Source organism: Mus caroli, chromosome 9, assembly GCF_900094665.2.
Source record: "Mus caroli chromosome 9, CAROLI_EIJ_v1.1, whole genome shotgun sequence".
Taxonomy (NCBI): Eukaryota; Metazoa; Chordata; class Mammalia; order Rodentia; family Muridae; genus Mus; species Mus caroli.
In genome coordinates, this window is record NC_034578.1 from 113,564,981 (window position 1) to 113,587,935 (window position 22,955).

At 42.9% G+C, this 22,955-nt stretch overlaps 1 long non-coding RNA gene across 1 annotated transcript; it reads left to right on the forward strand.

Annotated features, from left to right (window-relative positions):
* Positions 1-60: 60 nt before the first annotated feature.
* LOC110302549 lies at positions 61-20,504 on the forward strand. Its single transcript, XR_002378808.1, has 3 exons — positions 61-344; positions 6,453-6,603; positions 20,309-20,504. It is a non-coding gene; the product is annotated as an uncharacterized LOC110302549 (long non-coding RNA).
* The last annotated feature ends 2,451 nt before the right edge of the window (positions 20,505-22,955 follow it).

Below are 22,955 nucleotides of genomic sequence, written 5' to 3' on the forward strand. Positions count from 1 at the left end.
CCAAGAGGCCGCCTCGTGTGTGCACTGCCTGGCTTTTCGAAGTAGCACGTGGGCTTTGAGACTTAGGCCTCATATCTCAACAGTACTGAATGTCCCGGTCATTCAGTCGTTAGTCCTTCTGTCCCTGTCGGGTTTCAGCCCCAGTCTTGAGTGCCAGAGGCAAAGTAATACAAATAAAGCCCTTATTCTCAACGCGCTGTTCCTGGGAGAAAAGCCACCTGCAGGAGTCCTGCACAGGAGACCTCTGTTTTGTGACATCCCCTGGGCGGACAGTCCAGTCTGGGTGGTGTTATGGATCTTGACACTGCTTGAAAGCTGTACTTTGTTGCTGACATAAGGGAAAGGTAACTTTCTGGGTGGCACTTAGGCCTGTTTCCGCTCTCTGAGCGACCTTCAGTTCTGAGTCGTGATCAGATCTCCTCTGAGTCGTGATCAGATCTCTGTTTAATGAGCTCGAGCCTCCAAAGGGTGAGTAAGGCCGGCGACAGATGTTTGGGAAAACATGGAGCAGCTGCCTCTTCCCTGCAAGGGATTCAAGGCTTTCCAAATGATCCTCTCGACACCTACCTGCAGACCTTCCTTCCCTGCTGCTGAGCCCGCCTGGTCAGTTGGCAGAAAAGAAATCACAGTTGAACAGGCCTGGGAAAGTGTGTCTCTGCTCAGCAGGGCTCCCGTTTAAGGGCCTATTTGGAGATAATGCTCTCATTACAGCTGTCCGCTGAGGTGCCAAGGTGAATTAAAGCTTCACTCAGCCGGGCAGGAAGGCGGTTCCTTTGCTTGTATGTTTTATAAATGTGCTGAGGAACACACGCGGAAAGTGCTATGGAGGCCCTTTTTATTTTGCTGGAAGTGAATGATTTGTTAGATTAGGCAGATGCCGGTGTAGCTCCAGCTGACCACTGGATGTGTAACAGGAACACCTGAACATTTTAGAGACGGTGAGGTGAGTTACAGAAACAGAAGTCGGGCACCCAACATTCAAGTAATTAAACCACATATGCAAAACATATCTTGATAAAGGGAATACATTGGGTCTGCTCCAGTTAGAACTGGGTACGCTCTCTCGAATCCTGTAGCCACACCTAGTGGCCTTCGACATGAAAATAATAAGTTCCGGTGGGTTTTCTGTACTTGAGTTTCATTTCCATGGTCATCTTAGGAACACGCTCAAAACAGAACACATCCCAGAGACCGTGAGGGACCTCTTATATGGCTTATGCCATGACTATCACTTGAAACATTATTGTTCGATGTTTGTTACTTAAAACAATTCACCTTTCAGAATATCTAAACAGTTGCTGCTTGCTTTTGCCTTATCCTAGATAGTAATATTTTGGAAATTTTTTATTTTTCAGTGTTCCCTAAAATTGACTAACTAGACTTTCCGTACCACGGAAAGCTGAGCTCCACACCTCGATGCCTGGTACTTAAACTAAATTCCCTTTCTCATACACCATCCTCATGGTAAATGGAATGCGGTGGGGAAAACGTTTATCATCTTTACAAGTCACTCTTAAATACAATACACATCATTTTTAGGAGTTAAGTCTTAGGAAATTGTCCGGTTTGGGTGGAAGCTGAGAAAACTCCCTTTACAGACAGAAGCTTTAAAATGAAAGCTTGATTTTCTGAGCGCTCGGGGAGGCAGCCGGTTCGGGATCTGAACTGTTTAGCTATAGGGAGGTTACACGACACTTGTATAGGATGGAAACACAAAGTGAGGGGAGGGGAGCCACAGTGTGATCCAATTGTATTTTGACATTGTGGCTTAAATAAGGGGCTACCCATTGGAGACGGGACCATATCCAGGGCACCTGTTCAAGCTCCTTAATTCATTCTCCTAGACTTTAGGTCTGAGATGAGAGTGATAAGGGGGCAAAGCTGCCTGTGAACTTGTTTAACCCTCCCAGCGAGGTCCTAGGGATGGCTGGACTCAGACAGCCTTTTACCACAGAAGCTGTTGAGCGATAGGGAAGTCCTCAGATCCCCTGGACCTTGGGACCTTGAATTCAGCTTCTCCCTGTGACTAACGGGCGTCTGAAAACAAAGTGGTGGCACTGAGAATACGCTCCTTTTGCTCGTTCCCGGCAGAAATAAGTTGGCAACTCAAAGCAAGAAAATTCCCAAGTTATGTAGATAATTTCTTGGACAGTACAGAAATTCAGAGTAAGGAAAACGCACCATCCTAGACATCTGGAACCGCATTTCTGCGCCATCTACAAGCATGATCCCTAAGGCTAAAATGTGTGTGGTACCCAACAACCCCCCAGTAATCTCTCAGAAGGGATGGAGTGCCAGGGTGTTTGGAGGAACCATGAAAAATCAGTTAAAGTTGCCCTTGGCGTAAAAGATGGTGGCCAAGTCGTCCCAGTACAAAAACTGGAGCAAAAGCATTAAAGATTAGGACAGTTTTGAAGGACATCTAGAACATGGAAGCAGTCAGTGGCTGTGTTGGTTTGAGATTGTCAACTTGACACAAACCTAGACACATCTGAGAGGAGAGAATATTAATTGAAGAAATGCTTCCATAAGACTGTCCTGTAGTCAAGTCTATAGAACATTTTCTTGATTAACAATTGATTGATACGAGAAGGCCCAGCCCCTGGGGGGCAATGTCATTGGTAGTGTAAGAGAGCAGACTGAGCAAGCCATGCAGAATCAAGCCAGTGAGCAGTGTTCTTTTTTTCTTTTTTTTTTTTTTTAAAGATTTATTTATTATACATAAGTACACTGTAGCTGTTTTCAGACACACCAGAAGAGGGCACCAGATCTCATTGCAGATGGTTGTGAACCACCATGTGGTTGCTGGTGAACTCAGGACCTTTGGAAGAGCAGTCAGTGCTCTTACCCGCTGAGCCATCTCTCCAGCCTGAGCAGTGTTCTTCTACAGCTTCTGGATCAGTTTCTGCCTCCGAGTGGGTTCCTGCCTTGAGATCTTGCCCCGACCTATCGCAGTAATGGAGTATGAACTAAGAGTTGTGTGGTAAAAACCCCTTTCCTTGTGAGTTGCTTCTGGATATGGTGTTTTATCCTAGCAATCGAAACCCTAGCTAAGACAGAGGCCAATGATGGGAGTTCTGTGAGCAACTTCACAGGTGTGGGGATGCAAGGGCTGACTGGCAGAATGGAGCAGGAGGGCCTCTAAACACACTGAAGAACTTGCAAAGCTTGAGTAGTTATGAGATCATACCAGAAGAACCCAGAGGCTATAACTTAAACATTAGGCCCAATGGTGTATCAACATGTTGTCCTAAGCAGTCTAGAACTTAGGCACTATTTGAAGGCTAAAAATAGCAAAACAGCATTGGAGTAAAATCTTTCCGAAGATTATTTCATATCCTTTTCTCTGTGTGTGCAGGCATATGCACACACACCCTAGCTAATGAGCATATCTTGCTAGGTTGAGTCGCTAATGTAGTTCACAGGCTCAGAACTGGGGACTTTATCCCCTCCAGCAGCCAGCTTAGCACCTGGAGCATTGTGAGCCTTCAAATGTTTCCAGGTCAGGAACAGCTTGCTTTCTCCAAGTTTCGTGGGCACAGTCTATGGTATCTTCAGCAATAGGCTTTACCATCAAGTTCTGCTGGGTAACTAAGTATAATGTTGACAGCCTGTTTTGTTTTGTTTTGTTTTGTTTGGTGGGGGGGGGGGTCTTGTGAACCACCCACCTAGCAACAACTTGAAGGGATGTTTCCCATACCTAGGTCTGAACTTTTAGTTTGACTGTGGTGTCTAGGAGGAGCAGCAGCATCTTGTGTAGAATAATAATTCCAGTTAAACCATCTCAAAATATGTATCACAAAGCTTATTAAATAGATTTCCACACTAATCAGCAAGTTCTGTCACTTTTAACTTACATGCAATAATTTATCTGTTCATTCATCTGGTAAAATAGGTAAGGGTCTCTGTTTAGCCTAAAAAACTGAAACTTACCACAGAAAGGGCATGTAGCTAGTAAGAGAGATCTTGCTACACAGGGCTACCTGGACAGAGCTCAACTCATTCCTTCTCAGCATTTTTTTATTTATGTATCACTCATATATGTACATATACATACACACACATGTAATAAAAACAAATCTTTGTCCAGGTAAGTGAGTTGTTATGCGAGGACATACTACTACTGTGTATTAATGGTCTAGATGATTCCATGATTTAACTCCCGAGTAAAATCCCACATAGAAGCGACCATGTTACTACTAACAGAGTTCTCTGAGTATTAATTGGGTTTGGCTGTCCTGGATCCAAGTACAATCATACAGGAAGGCCTTTGGCATTGGCTTCTTTTGCCCAGCGTCAGAGCTGTGAGATTCATCTCTATTTCTCTGACTCCCAGTGTGGCATTTGGTAATGATTTGTGCTCAGTTTCCTAACCTGCAAACTCAAAACGCAAGCCTGCGTGGATCATGGAACCTTATAGATGGCCCATTAGAAATCCTGACAGTTCTGTCTGGGTCTCATCATCCCATTCATAATTTAGAGCAGTTGTTACCATGAAATTTATATTTTATGCCTTTTATTTTCCCATTTGGAAAACTGTTCTTCTGAGCTACACTGTGTGTACTAACCCTTCTGAAGTTAATTACTCAGCAGTAGCCTGCCTCAGGACTAAAATCTAGGCACTAACATGCTTAACTCAGTACTCCGTGTAACATGCATCAGGTGAACAGAGGAGATCTAGCAGTGTGCCCTCTCAGTTCAAGTGAGGCTGCAGGAGGGATGCCAGGGGTCCAGGGAGGGGGTGGGGTGACATAGTCACTTTTTTTGGCAGAAAGTTTCCTAGGCTCAAGCTTTGTTTGTCTTGTGCTTTGCTTTCTGGGTTGCCTTCTTTGAAACAGACCACAGTTTTCTTTTGGGTCAAAGATGTCAGTTCATTCTTTTAAGAGGAGAAGGAGGAGGAGCCTGGTGTGGTGGTGCACGCCTTTAATCCCAGAACCCGGGAGGCAGAGGCAGGTAGATCTTTGTGAGCGCTAGGCCAGAAAGAGCTACAGAGCAAGCTCCAATCTAGCCAGGGCTACAGAGTGAGACCCTACCTCAAAAGAAAGGGTGATGGGTGTCGTGTCGATCTAGCTCAGCAGCTAAGGGCATATGCTGTTTGGCAAAGGACCCAAATTCACTCCCACCACCCACGTCTGGCAGCTCACAACTGCCTGTAACTGTAGCATCAGGGAAGCTGATGCCCCTTTGTAGCCTGCCCTGGCAGCTGCTGACCTGTGCACACACCCTCACACACATACACATAATCTAAAATGGAAAAATGCATCTTTAGAAATAATAATAATAATGTGGCTAGGGATGCGAGTCAGAGGCGGAGAACTTCAACAGTATTCACCAGGCTCTGGGTTCACGCTCCAGATTCCCAAGAAATAATAAAAATGATGCTGGTCTATTATGCTGCAACACCAGCCTTCCTGGAGTGCTCCTCACACAGGCGAAGGGCCTTTCTCCTCCTCACAGGAGCTAAGAAGCCTGACAAAGAATAGCAATGCCTTTTGTTTTCATCTGACTCTGAGGTATCAGTGCTGTTTCAGTGGCCGGCTGTACTGAAAACATCCCAGGGGAGTTTGGTTCGTGTAGAGAAGATGAACCTGGTGAGCTGTACCGAATATCCTTTCACTGTTACTGTGAAAAGGGACAAATGACCCAAGTTCAACATTGATTGGCTTCTCCCCCAAATCAGAGGGCTTCTACCCACCCCCCATGCCAAGCACCCCACTGAGTCCTGGGAAAGTAGCGATGAATAAGATGATGCCCGAAGGGTCTCTGTTGTTCTCAAATACTCATAAAGACAAACATGCAAATAAATAAGAACATGTGATAGAAGATGGCATGTGAGCATAAAAAGGGAAGAAATCACTTTAACTCTAGGTGGGCTTGGATGGATGTTTATGTTTATGTTTAAAGTAGATCTTAAAGAACAGTTAGGCATTGAACAGGAAAAAAAAAGTGGAAGCCTGTTTTGCAAACTGTAACTTTAATGTTTTAAAAACCTATTTTTAATGATGGTTTTTAAATGCTTTCACCTCCTTTGTAGATCACCACCCACCAGAGGTAATAGAAAAGAAAGGTTGTGGAGGAAGTGGACCTGTTTAAAAAAAAAATGTTCTTTAGAACAACTGTCATCTATGTTGTCTGGAAACCAACAGTTCGGTTTATGGGTTAGTAGCAACAGTGGCTCAATCTACTGGCAAACACTTCATGGATATATCAGTAGTCCAGTTCAGTAGAGTTGGGATAGCAAACATGATCAACAGCGATGACACTACCTAGCAGAGACGGCCAAGCCTCAGCCTTGACTCGAGTCAACAAGAGGGACCAACAGAAATGCCAAGAAAATTATTTGGCTATGCCTCTCTCAGTGAAGCAAAGATCAGCAAAGACGAACAACCATTGTATAGGTAGCTCTGTAAGAAAGCCTAAAATCATACAGAGTTCTTTTTGGTTTTTTTTAGATCCGACAAGCATTAGTCTTTATAACCATCCATGTAGTGGACTTCTGTGACCACCGTTCTGTGTGTGATAACAAATCTTTGTTGTCATTTTGACACACTTGGGAAGAAGGAACCTCAACTGAAGAATTTCCTCCATCATATTAGCCTGTGGGTATGTCTTGGGGGTATTTTCTTGATTTATAGCTAATGTAGGAGGGCCCAGCCCACTGTGGGCAATACCATCCCTAGGCAGGTAGGCCCGTGCAGTATAAGATGGTATGAGCCTGGGAGCAAGCCAGTAAGCAGCATTTTTCTGTAGTTTCTGCTTCCAGTTCTTGCATTTAGTTCCTGCATTGACTTTCCTCCATGATGAGCTGTAACCTCAAATCTGTCTACTCGATCAGATTTCTCACAATCTCGGAATCAAATAAGCCCTATCTTGCTTCATTTGCCTTTGGTCATGATGTTTATCAGAGTAACAGAACCCTACTGCCCAAGCTCTGCCTGGCACTCTTTCAGGCTCTCTGACCTACATATCTCCATCTTAAGGTTCAGGAGATGATCTCTGGCCTTCCATTCATTTGTCTCCCTGGCTTCTACATCCTATCAGGACAGGACAAGAACTTTGTCTAACCTAATTTGGCTCACTGGTTTCTGATTTTGAGACTAGCTATGCCTGCTAGAACTGTGACTTATTCAGCTGTGGGGATGGTGCTCTGGGCCCCCGACTGAGACTTCCCTTTTCCTTGAAGCTCACCAGCAAACACTTCCCTCCTGGCTTCAGGTTTTATCCCATCCTTTTTTCCGTTCACCATCTGACTTGCAGAAGACAAAACGCATGACACCATGGTCTATATTTCTGCTTAAAAATGTTTGTTATACACTCTGAAATCAGAAAGGGGGCAAAGGGCTAGGCAGAAAAATAAATAAATAAAACTCAAACACAACCCATCTGTGAAATATTGCTAATGACAGCCTCCTCAGCTTACCATTAAGAGGGCATCACAGGCTGGATTTTCAGAGAAGATGAATAACGCAACTCCCCTTAATTATCCCAGAAGTATTCCAATTATAGAAATTATTAGCCCTGAAAGATTATATATTCTGTTTACTTTCAGGGTGAAATATGCCTTGGATTTTCATATTATTTTTACTTTGAAGGTTGGGTTTCAGTATAAATGATTGCCTATAGCCTACATACGCTAAATAGGTTTAAACCAACAAAGAAAACCTGTCAAGTTCTGATAAAACAGATGCAAGTGATAATAGCTGTGCCCGCATGTCAAGCTTCAAATTAAAAGTTTTAATTGTGCTTGGGCCCCGTAAATTGACTTTGAGAGAAATCGCTTACACCTGATAGTGATGGTACTCCCATGAACAGAGGAGTTCGGTTCAGCGTCTACCAGATCGGACGTCTCAGAATTTATCATTTCACATACTCACTAACAAACTAAAAGATAGCACTTGTCCTAATAGAGCTTATTCTTTAAAGCTAATTTTGAAATGTTGGCCCATTGGTCTCTTTGTTTTAGAGGATGACATCATTTCAGTATAACAAGCACAGCGATGCTGCTTTCCACCACTGGGGACCAAACAGCTCTTGAGATACTATTTTTTAATGGGGAAAACTCATAATTTACTATGTTGCTCTCAATGTTAGAGAAGATCAGTTTGGAAATACTAGGCAGTGCATGGCTAGCATTTGGTGCCCAGAACATGTTAGATGCTCTATAGCTGCTGTTGTGAGCTTTGAATCCAAGTATATGGGCTTCTGTGGGTTGAATCTTTTTTTTTCCATACTTATAGATTTATTAAATATTTTCTTTCTTTACATTTCAAATATTATCCCCTTTCCTAGTTTCTCCTCTGAAAATCCCCTATCCTCTCCCTCCTCCTGCTCCCCAACCCACCTACTCCTGCTTCCCTGCCCTGGCATTTCCCTATATTTGGGCATAGAGCCTTCACAGGACCAAGGGCCTCTCCTCCCACTGATGACCAATTAGGCCATTCTCTGTTACATATGCAGCTAGAGCCATGAGTCCCACCATGTGTTTTCTTTGATTGGTGGTTTAGTCCAAAGGAGCACTGGGGGTGCTGGTTAGTTCATATTGTTGTTCCTTCTATGGGGCTGCAAACCCCTTCAGCTCTTTGGGTACTTTCTCCAGTTCCTTCATTGGGGATCCTGTGCTCCATCTAATGGATGACTGTGAGCATCCACTTCTGCATTTGTCAGGCACTGGCAGAGCCTCTCAGGAGATAGCTAGCTGTATCAGGCTCCTGTCAGCTATCTCTTGTTGGCATCTGCAATCGTGTCTGGGTTTTGGTAGTTGTTTATGGGCTGGATCCCCAGGTGGAGCAGTCTCTAGATGGTCCTTCCTTCAGTAAGAAACGTAAGTGGTCATAACCGCACCTTTGGTCAAGGAAATACTGTTCTCCTTCGAGTGTTCGAAGTAGAACACTAGATGTGGTAAACGTCCATCACATGCTATCCATGCTCTAGGTCTTTGGGGAAGAGCTGGCCAAGCGCACAGCCCCAGGGACTTGCATTTTCCAGTGGAAAGCAGACTCAGACTCACAAGATGATGTGCACTGTCAAGAGCTTAAGCAGTAAGACATCAGACTGACCCCTTTTTGACTGTGACGTCCTGTCCTTTCCCAGTATTTTTAGCCTCTGTGTAGCACCTGACCCTCTTGTTCCCTTTTGCTGTGTTTTTGTTTTGAATCCTATCCCCACTTTGGACTGAACTGAAACCATACTCACTTATGTCTCCTACTAATTTATTATTTTCTCGCTGACTAGTGTTTTTCCAGTTTTAAATCCTTGACCAGAGAACTCAGGTCTCCAGCGTAGTCTTTTTCTTATAGATCCATTTTCAGGATTGGATCACAACTGCTGCATTTTATGAGTTCTGATTCCCCTCTCAAGTTTCAAGTCTGCATCTCCAGCCTCATTCTGATACTTAGGGCTGCTAAGTAGCTTATTGGATAGTCGCAGGCCTGAAGGACACAGCTCTCTCTCATAATGAGCATCCTACATAGCCAAGGACAGGAACAGTACAGCTCTACTTATTGATCAAGTGAATGAAAGACCAGAGTCACGTCTCTAGCCTTAGAGTCATGACATCATGAACTGCCCAGAATGTCAGAAGTGCTCTCTACACCTGATCCTGGAGTGCTGAATCTTACAAATGTTCCGTCCACATAAGGCTTTCTGATAAGGAGCAAGGACATACCATTGTCTCCTCTTCTAAGAACTGATCCAAATAGGCACATCAGTCACTGAAACAGGTCAACATCCCTTGGGAAAGCTGTTTGTTCTAGAGCCTTAAAAGTAATAGAAAGCCTGCCTCAGATCAACACGAAGATCTCTTCAGCCATTTTTCATTCTTACCCCTTGAGAGTATGCCCTGCATCTTCATCAAATGATCCTTTTAGCCTTTGTCCATTCTCAACGAATGAGAGTGTGTTCTCTAACAGTGGCATCCATTGCCCGCTCTTACACATAGTTTGTTTGTGCTAATTAATAGTCTCTATGGCCACCTTCCACTCTCCTCCCTTTAGTCTCAGGCTCTGTGGGCCTCATTTTAATTGTTTCAGTGGAGACCATGAGGGCCGAGGAGTTGCAGAGAGAATCCAGACCAAGATCTCTCTAACAAGACCTTAAACTCAGCACCCTAGGTAAAGAATTTAATTCCTCTCAGTCCTGGAAGAACTTAACTGTTGTGAGTGTAAATCACCTTTGAACCTAAGTCCTCCGCTTGACTCCCCAAGCCGCACTGAATAATTTCTCATACTATAGCTTCCTTCTCCCTACAGTCAGCAGTTCAGAGCCTCTCTCATACTCAAGAAGTTTGCAGCAATTGGAAAACTGGACCTTTTCTTAATCTAAAAGCAGCCAAACTTTTTGCCAGAAATAAGTAATGGACAAAGAATGGACAGTGATTAATCAAGTCATTTATTGCTTTGATAAGATAACCCAAAGCTCGAATGAGGGAGGGTCACTTCCTAGTTTCAGTTAAGTTTAAGTCTATAAGTTAGGTGTCTATTAAGTATAAGTCAGATGTCTATTGAATGTCACTTGATAAGAGTTATTTTGGGGTCTTGGCTTTGGTTTTGGATCAAGGTCTTATCTAGCCCAGGCTGTCCTCCAGTTCCTTGTCATCAGAGGGTAACCTTGAACTTCTGACCCTTCTATCATCACCTGCTGGGTGGTGCAGTTACAGGCACCATCACCGCGCCTAGTTTATCTGGTGCTGGGAATTGAGCCAGGGCTTCCTGCCTGTGAGGCAAGCGCTGCACAACTGCATCTCTGCCCCACATGGTGACTGACTGTACTAAGGACTAAGGGACTTTTCATGTTTCCCAGACATTTTACTGATATAAAACATCATTTATAACAAAATATATGATGTGTGGTTAATTGTTTTTCATACATTTTAATGGATTATTTCATCAAGATGCCAACTGGAAGATCATTATAATGTACTTTTTTTAATGCTATACTTTGTGACTTTTAATGAATTACTTGAGAAAGGATAGAGAGCTTATTGTCAGTGATATAATAAAATTTCTTCTTGCCACAAATGGTTATTTATAGAATCAAAGCTTCTGAAAACCTTCTAAAAAGAGTCAATATTGAAATATAACCTATATTTATTCTAGAAATTAGTAATGCATATCCACAGACACCTAAACAAGCATTGTGAGAGGAGGAGGGGCTGTGCTGAAGCGCTGACCTTAGGAGAGCTTGGCTTTCCTCAGAGATCAATTATGTTTGCTTACTAAGTATTTTGAACATATACTCTATCTGCGTTTTTCCACTGCCTCTATGGTAAAGCATGTGCAACAGAAAATGAATCTGCATGATGTTATTTAATACTTAGACCATGTGGCTACAGGAGACAAAACTCTCAACCTCTGTGCATGTTTTTGCTGTGGGAAATAGGGCAGTTAGGGAAAATAATATATATTAAGATAAATATCTTAAAAGATCAAATTTATGAGAAGCATGGGTAGAAATACAATTTCAAGGACAAGGGGATAAAAGAAGTAACCACTAGAGAAGAACTTCCTCGTGTTTGTTCATTTATTGGTTTTTGAGACAGGGTTTCACATGTAGCCCTGGCTGGCCTGGTACTCACTATGTAGACCAAGCTGGCATCAGGCTCACAGAGATCCACCTGCCTCTGGCCCCTGAGTGCTGAAATTAAAGGTGTGTTCCACCTCACTGGGCATGTTCATATTTTTTAAGATGATGATAGCAAAGATCTACTCTTTCTTATAACTTATATCAGTCGGGATGCCTTCATAGCAGGGTACATCTAGAGGAATATTCTACAGGGCTTTTTTCCTGCCTCAGTGCTTATGTTATATTTTTCATTTTCAGTGACTTAAATTTTCACCAGATAATTTTGTGCCAACTTAAAAATACATACAAAAATATATATTTATATTCCCAAATACATATCCATATTTCAGAAACTTCACTTAGAAAAATCTCTTTAGTACATAACAGAGTGAGCGTAAGGCAACAAAGCTAGAAACAATAGCAGCAGCTAGTCCCGTGTGGAGATGCTCGGGACCAGGCAGCAACTGCTCAGACTGGAGTAGGCCTATGAAAACGGGCAGAAAGAGATAAATCCAAGCAATATCGTACCGTAGAATTCATCCGATATTGTAAGAGGTTCCATGTGGCCATGTGAAAGCTGATGCCCAGGCTTCTGCCTGGACACAAGAACAAGTAGCTCCTCTGCTATAGAATGAGACAGATAGACTGGAGGGTGAGAGCAGAGCCTAAGGATGCATGTGCCCTCATCCATCTATGAGTGTGTGTGGAAACTAAGCCAGAAGAGGTTGGGATCAAAGTTTAACTTGGCAGCCTTATTAATATATCACAGAAGATCTGTGGAACTGGATGCAGAGTCTAGGTGAGACTGCCCAAGAGATGCAGAGCCTAGCATGGAACCAAATGAAGGTGATGTTTCTGAAAGGAAGTCCTGCGCCGAGCCAGCACTGCTGAAAAGTGAAAGAGATGGGGAAGACCTGGGCCTGGGTGGCTACAGTGCAGAAATGGAGGCAGAAGCCGTGTTGAAGTAGCATTGAATACAATTTAATAACAACTATAAGGTTGAGTATGTACCAATATGTAAACTTTGGCTAAGTAATATATCTTCATTTCCTATTTAGCAAGGAAAAATATGTGAAGAATTTATTCATTGAATTAATTAATTGAATGTGGTGTCTTGATGCTTTGAATGACCAATTTTTTCCATGAAAGTATAACTTTGTAAGCACACCATAGCATTAGTAATAGTGTCAGGCCTTGGAGCCTTCCCTGCTTTCCTCTGGACGCCAACAAGCAGCTGACTGAGACAGCCACAGATACTTACACCCCACCGTTGGACTGATTGAACCCCTGTGGTTAAACTAGGAAAAGACTAGAAGAAGCTGAGGAGGAGAGGGACCCCATAGGAAGACCAGAAGGCTCAACTAACCCAGATCCCCTGAGATCTCTCAGACACTGAGCCACCAACCAGACAGCATACTCGAGCTGGTCCTAAGCCCCTGACACATATACAACAGAGGACTGCCTGGCCTGGCCTCAGTGGGAGAAGACACACCTAACCCTCAAGAGATTTGAGGTCCCAGACAGTGAGGAGGCCTGGTGGTGGGCAGGGGGCAGGGTGGGGGAACATCCTCTTGGAAATGAGGGAGAGGAGGAATAGGAATTTTTTTAAAAGTTTAGCTTTGTAGTAACTAACTATGCTTAGTCAGTAGATGAAGATGCCTAGTTAGTATGAAGCGTTGCAGAGCAGGATAATGAAACATTCATGAAGCCAGATTTCAGAGCATGGATGGGGGGGGGGAGTTCAAACATCCTTGAAATACACTACTGGAGGTCAAAGGTGTATGTGCCAGTAACAGACGTCCGTTTCCCTTTAAGAAACAAATATTGGTAAATATTTTTCTTCTAGAGGCTTCTGTTTTTTCTGCTGCTTGATTCTTTCTTTCTTTTTTTTTTTTCTTGTTTATTTGTTTGTTTTTTGAGGCAGGGTCTCAGCCCGGGCTGCCCTCCAACTTGCTACATAGCTGAGACACCTTGAAACTCCTGATGCTCTTGCCCCTGCCTCTGAGCATATGCTGCTGTGCGCAGCCCTCCTTGAGGCCTGTGAGGAACTCTTTGTGGAAATGGCCTGAAGCCTCAGAGGCTGGACCCGCTTTCCTCCAATGACATCATCGCTTTTCCCACCAATCATTTATTTAAGAGGAAAACACACAGCTAATTTTTTTTTAAAATTACAAAATCATGAAGATAGTGGCCCATCTCCCATTTTGGAGTTTTGCACATCAGATAATCTACAGGGAACTTGCAACACTAGACAGTGTGTTGAATTTCCTATTTGGATCAGTTTGTATTTAAAACGGGACTAATGAAGTCCAGAGGGAAAGCTAACTGGCTATTCACTCAAATGTGATTCTCTTTTCTAGGCTTCTCCTTGCCTGTGGTCTTGAACTGTACCCCCTCTCTCCCTTCTTAACCTCTTGAGTGTAAAATGCATAATTAGAGAGGAGTCTAAAATCACCTTCATTCTCTTTGGAGGAGTTGTGTAATTAAAAAGTTGAGAATCTGCTCAGATGTTTGAGGAGCACGGATTATACTGAACAATCCACCCTTAAAAATTAAATAGAATGTTATAATCATAAATAGCTCTGCCTTGCAGTCATCTCTGTAATTCTATCTAACATTCATATTGTCGTTTGATTAGTTAATCATCCATTTTCAAAGGTGTGAATGTGTCTTCACACTTCTGCTAAGACAGTGTTAACTATGAAACTATAGATAGCAATAGAGATTAATTATCCATTGCACAAGTCCCCACACCTTGTGCTTACCAGATAGAGGAAGAGACTGCACATCCTAACTCAGGTGTGATTTCAAAAAACGGGGGAAAATGCTTGGTCAAATGAGTTCAAGGAGTGCTTCAGATCGACGTGCCTTTAAATGTTAAATGCTTTACACGTTTAATTCTATTTCATAAAACAATGGAGTAGATCTGTGCAAGTCTTCAGCTGTGTCATTGAATGGAAGGAGATAGTCTGTGGACGTTTCAGTCTTTATTGGAATTAGAAAACAGAACAGAAACTTGATCAGATTTTAGCAATTTCTCTAGCTTCGATAGAGCAAAGCCAGAAATTGGAAGCTCACCCTCTGAAATATTAATTAAATAAGTAAGCATATGTATAAAAGTAAGGTAACTCAAAATAACAATCACAGTCATTGGAGAGCTGGCAATCATTACAGCTATAATAAGCTCTCTCCAATTGGCTTTTGATTTCCCCAATGATGAACTCTGTTAATTTAGAATCTGGCTCACTAAGTCTCAGGGGACCTGACTTTTCTGTCTCAATGAATTAGTGTTGATGTGTGAGGTAGCATGCCAGAAGAGAAGAATCGAGGGCAGAGCGTGGTAATGCATGCCTGCCTGCCGTCCCAGCACTTGGAAGGTACAAGAGGATCAGGAGTTCAAGACTAGCCTTGGATACATAGCACGTTGGAGGCCAGCCTGGGATATGTGAGCTCCTGTCTCAAAGGAAGAAAGGGGGGAATGGATGAAGATGAGGACTTTAACCACCTTCATTCAGATAAGCTCAGCTATGTTATCCATCATGAAAGTAAGACTTTCTAGGCCATCTTTACCTTTGGTCCTACACAGTGGGATTGATCCCTGAGATGCTACCAGTCTTATTTTAAGCCAAATACTACCTGAACTAAATGTCCTCAAACCATGTCTCCTTCGTGTTAGTGTTTTTTCCCCACTGAAGCTACTCGGGTGCAATCATTCTCCCGCTGTGACATCACATGGACTTGAGAACTCTGAACAGCTCTTCCCTGTCTTCTGTTGTAAACACATAGACCCAAATTGCTGCTTTTCTCTTGGTTTGGGTGTGATACTGGCTGCTTAAATGCTAAGCAACTAGGTTTTATAGAAGCAGGAAAATGAAATAAGAACCAAAGAGTGGTCGGGTATATGAAACGCTATCTAAAAACAACACCAAAGAATCCGGTGGTTGGAAGAAGGAAGCTAACATTCGAATATTTTGAACTACTCTGTGAGGAGCTCCTATATGGCATCATTTGCGGATGGCCAGTCAACATATTTAATTATTCTTCCCTAGTTTGAGTTTGTAACTCCATGATCATGAGAAGGATGGCCATCATCTATCAGAAGGACCCCATAGGTCAAAATGCCCATGACCTTAGGACATGTTAGCTTTCAGGCATATTGTGAGCTCATCAGACACCTGAGAAGGCTTAGACCAGCAGTATCACTGATATGTCCAGAGCCTCAAATAAGGAAAGTTCGCTTTGTTGAAATATGATCGAGGCCAATGCAGAGGCTCGTGTCTATTAGAGATTCTAGAAAAGGCAGTCTTCATCTTCACTGGGCGTGCCTCTGAAAAGAGGGAAGTACCACACCCCCATGCACTTACTCCAACCCCCTACTTGTCCAGCAAGACACCTACAAAGGAGTGAACACTAAAGGGTGGGAGAGGTGTGGGTGTGGGGGCTAGGATGTCTTTCCTGAAATGGACCTTGAGGTTCAGACTATCAGCCCCAGAAGTAGAGCAGCATCACTGAGCCCAAAGGACACACTTTGAAGTGTGCCCAGTGCAATCAGTGTCTTCAGGCCCTCTGATATGGGACAAAACAAAAATATGTTTTTGTTGCCCTAAATCATAGTTTGTTCCAAAACCTGATACTCTGGAGTATTGGGAAGATGGCTTTTCTTCTGTTTCCATGGTCCTGGGGGTGGAGCTCAAGACCTTAGGAAGGACAGGCAACTTTCTTCCACTGAACCCACTTCTAGCCCTAAAGCTTATCATAGGCTGGCAGGCAACTCAGAAATCCTCTTGCCTCCTCATCTTCAGAGCGTGTATTGCTGCCACGTGTCACTGTAGCTAGCTTTACTCTTTGTAGTAGTGTGAGCCAGAGAACACCTTGTGGATGGTATAAGTCGCCATTGCATGGCTGTGTTTGGACCATTCGCCAGAATACTACTGACCCCGGCTAGGATTGTGTGAAGACTTAAAAGTGAAAATCAGGGTGGTCCTGAAGTGAACTCACATGCATCAGTGTCCTTCCGGATCACTGTTCACCACCTACAAATACAATTTACCTACACAGTCATCTGTCAAGCTACAATCTTTCAGACACTGATGAACCGCCATGTGTGGCAATTCTCTCAGAATGTACTGCCTCATGCGGCCAAACCCATTGCTCAGAGCAGATCCCTTTGTTAAATGACACTTGGCTGCGTCTGAGGGCCAATGATAAAATCAAATCAGCTCAGTTAGTAGATCTCAGTTCTCTCTCTTTTGTTGTTATTGTGTGCTACAAATAACCCCAGCTCTCAGAGACAGAGGCAGGAGGATCTCTGTGAGCTTGAGGCCAGCCTGATCTCCAGAGCTAGTTCTAGGACAGCCAAGCCGAGATTACACAGAGAAATCCTGTCTTTAAAAAATAAATAAAACAAAACAAAATCTTCCTATGTGAATAATGACAAACATCATCACATATTTATATTTATATTTATATATGTGTGTGTATAACATATTACTGTATTTTAACTAAGTGCTGTATTTCATCATCTGAATTTAATCACCACATCAAAGTAAAATAAAACCATCAATTTAATCATATCTAAATATTATTTTCACCATTTACAAGATGAAGAAAGTGAATTTCAGAGATCTCCAGTAAGTTACTCATATCAGCTAAAAAGTGGGGCTGAGAGACAGTTATTTGTACAGTGCTTGTCTGTCATGCACAGTAGTATTGGCCCCCATCACTACATTAAACAGGTGTGGTTGTGTGTGCCTGTGATGACAACACTCGGGGGGCGGGTGTAGGAAGGTCAGATGTTCAAGATCACCCTCAGCCACATACAGAACGAGTTAGAAGTCAGCCTGGGGTACATGAGACCCTGTCTCATCAAAAACTAAAGTAAATGTGGAGCGTTCTCACTTGTGATTGGATGGGGAACACGGTGACACTGTGCCTCATGTAGCGTGCCACCTTGTACCATGAATGATAACAAAGCCTCCGAGGACTGTGCCCTAGGAAGCCACGCCTTCTTGTTCCTTCCCTGCAGCCCACTCATAGCAAATAGAACACAGAAGAGTGGTGCTCACTAAGTCTTCAAGGCTAGGCCAGCTTAGTAACTGCTGCGTTGCTTTGCTAGAGCACTCTCTGGAGTCTTGGCGCACTGGCTCCGTCAGAGGTCCTGTGAATACTGTCTGAAGGTATTGTTTTGGTGTATGTTTTTTTCTTTTTTGAGACAAGGTCTCGTGTACCCCAGGCTAGTCTCAAACTCACATTGCAGCCAAGGATAGCTTTAAACTCCTGATCCTTACACCTCTACCTCCTGAGTTACAAATACATGATACTATGTCCAGTTTATATGGTAATTGTTTTTGTGCAAGCTTTTCAAGGACTCGGCCAACAAAGCTACATGTCTTGTCCCTTATTAGAGTTTTTGTGCAGATAGGGTATATGGAAAGAGGTTTCTCCTTAACAACAACAACAAAACATGCACACTGGACTTCGGCATTGGGAGGAAATAAGTGAAAGTACAGCATTTGATCTGCCTGTTTATTAAGCACACGACAGAGACAGAGACAGAGAAATATAGACATAATGAGATACCGAAACAGACAGACACTAGAAAGAAAAAGTTTTATCTTCAAGCCTATGAAGTCGAGAGTATTTTCTATTTCCTCTAAATTTGACCCCCAACTTAACAGTTGCTTTCTCTTTCAACTTTTTCTTGAAGTTAAGAAGTCATGGTTAGAAGAAGCCACCAGCTGGCACTGTCTACACTTTGTGTGTGCACCTCTACACGCCAAGTCTCTGAGTGCTTTAAGTCACTGTTGCTTCTGTTCCCTAGGTTACCACAGACAGCCACGCTGCCAAACTATGCCACAAATGACAAAGGTGCCCTTTTCATCCTCCTCAAACAGAACTCTCCTCACCATTGTGCTGGCCCTTGTCACCACTGTCAATGGCCTCTTGGGTCTGTTGTGCTCTCGTTTAGAATTCCCTTAAGGCTCCCAGTGCCAGCATCAAGTGTGCATGGATGCATTGGTTCCCTGAAGCTGCTGCAGTGTCCTCAGAGTAATTGTAGTGTCAAAAATGGGCAAGCCTCCCTGAGGGAGGTCCAGGTGTCGCGAGGCAAAGAGCTAGCAGGCCGACAGGTCCCTGCTGAAGGCTTCCAGTCCTTCAGGAAGGGTCTTCACCATTGGAATCATTCACAGAAAGTGTTTAAAGGGATTCTTACAACAAGGCTGCCTTATATTGATTTGTAGTAAACCCCAATGAACAAAGGCCATACACACTTCTTTTTGAGATGAGTCTTTCAGAATCTGAGCCTGCTATGGGATAGCAATTGAAAAGTTCCCAAAGCCTTTCTGCTCAACATTTTAGAGAACCCAACAAAAGATTTACGAGCACATGAGGGAGGAGTTTGCCCTAACACTCCAGCAGCTGCAGATAACCAGTACACGGTGATCGAGACATGTCCCAATCACTATAGACCACTATAGACAGCATGTCCTGTGGCCTTGGAAAGCAGCCCTCTCAGGCTTTGCTAAACTGTAAATGACCTGCAACTGTGATGTGCAAGCCATGGGGGAGGGACTTCCCCTGGTGGAACAGAGAAGTCTTGTGATTGGTGCAGATCTCAGTCCTTCATCTGCTGAAGAAGGGCTGTGCCATAACTGATACCAACACCTTCTAGTTCCTCCTTTCTGGCTGTGTAAGGAGGCTGTTCTCACCTTTACAGTAAGCTACACGCATGACCCTCTGGCGTACTGCCCTCTAGTGTTCATTAGACCCACGGACAAGCTTCTCTGGACTGATCTTCCTCACTCTAGGAGAGGAGTTGGACCATGAAGAAGATGGGACAGAAATGTCAGTAGAGTGGTCACAGTGGTATAAGCCATAGCTTCACTTGTGGCGACCTTCAGATCAGAACGTTCCTCATCTTTGTACATTAGCTAAGAGCGAACTGCATTTTTGCGACTGTGATTCCAGGTACAAATCATACGACGTAATGGGGTTTACGTGCTCTGTCCTCATGCATCAGGCATCTGCTCCTGATGTCTCACGTTTGACTCTCCTCCACACTGGAATCTATTGCTTTTCTTGTTCCCTTCATCACCCTTCCATGTCAGCATTTTCCAAATCAAGCTTCAAATCACAGACTTAACAATTCATAAGCAACCAGAGCCATGCTTTACATACAAGCACTTGCTGGTACTGTGCAAACTGTACAGCACCGTCACTCGCACAACTAGAAGATGTCACCTTGCCTTATAGATTAAATTATATTCCATTTAAAAATAGGCAACTTAAGCTTCTTTCTTCCTTTTTTCTTCTTTTGCCCAAGATAAGTTCGCTGCACCTCGCATGTTCCAAATTTAAACCTGACACCTAGATAGAAAACTGACAAACAGGAAATGACTAAAGGGAGCCGCTCTTCCTATCATGTTTGAGACCATCAAAGCAGACCCTTTTCATAGACTTGGGTTTTGATTGGGGTAAGAAAGGACCGGACAGGCACAGCATCAATCTTGATCTAGTCATAATAGAATCGACCGGGTCAGTACAGTCTCCTCTAGTTCTCGCTTTACAATTTGGTGGATGGAATTCTTGACTGAGATTTGGTTTAGATCATTTTGCTCTTGCGTCTTTTGCCTGCAGACTTAGAAAGCCAGCAATAATTAATGATGAAGTGCAATGTCTTCCTGTAAGACCTTCTGCCTGGACTTCATTGAAGAATAATGGCATCCTCCTCTTTCTTCATCCCTTAACGCAGGAGCCCAGCGAGTGTCCACGTGCACCGAGGAGTCACTTGTCCGCTGACAGACATGCCTTTGCAGTAAATGCCAAGGCATAAATGCTTCCATCCCATAAGCAAGAGGGAGACCTGGAAATAGCCAGAGACCTAGGTGTGAAGTCCAGGCTGTTCTGTTGGTAACAGAAAAGCATCTCTGCATCTCCTTCTTAATTAATGTCCCTCCTTGTTATAGAAATAAATCTTATGCTTGTGTGAAACTCATACTGTAGAGGAGTCCTCCTGCCCTTACCCTGGCTTTAACTCCTTCCCACACAAAGTAACCTACTTCATTTGCAATCTAGGAGGGGAGATCCTTCCGTTTTCCTATATTCCTCAATTAAGTACAGTATGCATCAGGCAGCAGATTTTCTGTACCAATGAAGTTATACTTTGCACATTGTTCTAGAAAACACATCACACTATGAGATGGTTATCTCACTTGTCACTTGTCTGTGTCTTTAAACAATTTAAAGTAAAACGCTTGTGGTTCATCTTTACCTCTCACAAACAATAGAAAATAAAATGCTACACATGGTGTCAAAGGCCCTTTGAACCTGCTTGGAATTTCACTCCTCATCCTCAAAAATCTCTTGGGAGCATGCATGGGCAGTGAGATAGCCCAGTGTGTGGTGGTGTGTGGGCAGTGAGATAGCCCAGTGTGTAGTAGAGCTTGCCTAGAAACATGATGGTCTGAATTTGACTCCATGTGGTGTAAAGTGAGAACCAACTCCCACAACCTGCCTATGACCTCAGCATGTGTCATGGTAGAGTAAATGCGAGCACACATACACATATGTGTACATAATCAATCAATAAAACAATCAATAAATGTTAGAAAGTTAGGAAGTCTTTGGGTCACCATTGTTGGCTACTTCGTAAATAAATATACTAATACTTTATATTTCCTTGTCACTATGTTACAAATCATAACAAGTCATTGCATGACTTTAAACTGGGTCTCACTGGATATCATATTCTACCATGTTTTTTTTTAAACCAAAAGTTCATTACATAGACCAGTATGTTTAGTTAATTTATAAACTCATATCTATTCTTTAGGTGAAATTTTAGTACATTTTATTTAGTTTTTTTTTCTTTATTAATGTTTATATTGTCTATTTTCATAATTATAAGTAATGGTTGATACAAACACTTGTGTAACATAGTTCCTTGTAATAATAATTTTACAAAACATTAGTCATGCTAACATTTAAGAATGTGCATATAAATGTTTATGAATTATAACTAGTAAACCAGGCTGTGTAGGTTTTACTGCTGTGAAGAGACACCATGACCAAGACAAGGCAACTCTTATGAAAGAAAACATTTAATTGGGGCTGGCTTACAGTTTCAGAGGTTCATTCCATTATCATCATGGCAGGAAGTATGGCAGCATCCAGGCAGACATGGTGCTGCAGAAGGAGCTGAGAGTTCTACATCTTAATCTGAAGGCAGCCAGAAAGAAACTATCATCTGCAATGGGCAGAGCCTGAACATAAAGACCACAAAGCCCACATACACCGTGACAGACATCCTTCAACAAGGCCACACCTCCTAATAGTGCCATACCCTATGGCCAGGCATTCAAGCTCATGAGTCTATGGGAGCCATATCTATTCAAACTGCCACACCACTCTCAAAGTCGACGTAAATGAACGGAACTTTTTGACTATATTTGACAAAGCAAAATTCTTTATCTTGGATATCAGCAATGTAAGTTAGTGAGAAGTAGAGTCTCTGCATATAAGTGCCATTATATGCAGATGCATATAATTTGGGTTGTTTGTTTTGTTTTTTGAGACACAGTCTCACCAAGAATCTTGACTGGCCTCAGACACAGAGATCTGCTTACCTCTGTCACCAGGCCCAGACTATGTACACCTTTTCTGGCTTATATATACTTTTTTGTTTTAATAAATACCACTGAAAATTCCCTTGAGCATGTACAGACTGATGAGCAGCCCATGTTTTATCACAGTTCATATGGTCTTTACTAAAATGTTTTTAAGGTACCATATCTTCTATGCACAGCATATACAGTTATGTAGGCAACACTTTTAGTGTATTGATAGAAACCCCCATGTTGTGCTATAAACTTCATAAAGTTTAGTTTATGTAGACAGGAAATCAGGATGTAGTATTGGTCTTTCTTTGCCACAAATGATGGAGGTGTGCAACAGATGTAAATTTTATAATGCATGCCTCAGAGCAGGAATTGCTTCAGAGTACTCGGTGTGTATCTTATTAGGGTTTCTATTGCTGTGACAAAACACAATGAGTAAAAGCAACATGGGAAGGGAAGGGTTTAGTTCAGTCACAGTTCCATATAAGAAAAGGACGTCAGGACACAAACTCAAGCAGGGCAGGAACCTGGAGGCAGGAGGTGTCACACACACACACACACACACACACAATGGTTAAGGCTCCTCCAGATGAATCGCCACTCTAGAAAAAGCCCTAAAGTCTTGCCTTCAGCCAGATCATCTGGAGACATTTTCTCAGTTGAGGCTCTAGTGACTCTCGCTTGAGCAATGTGACATAAAAGCAGCCAACACAACAGGTAAGAGAAGAATTTACTCTCTGCTCTTGGTGGCAGCTTTAATTTTGGGAGAAGGCAAGATTACAT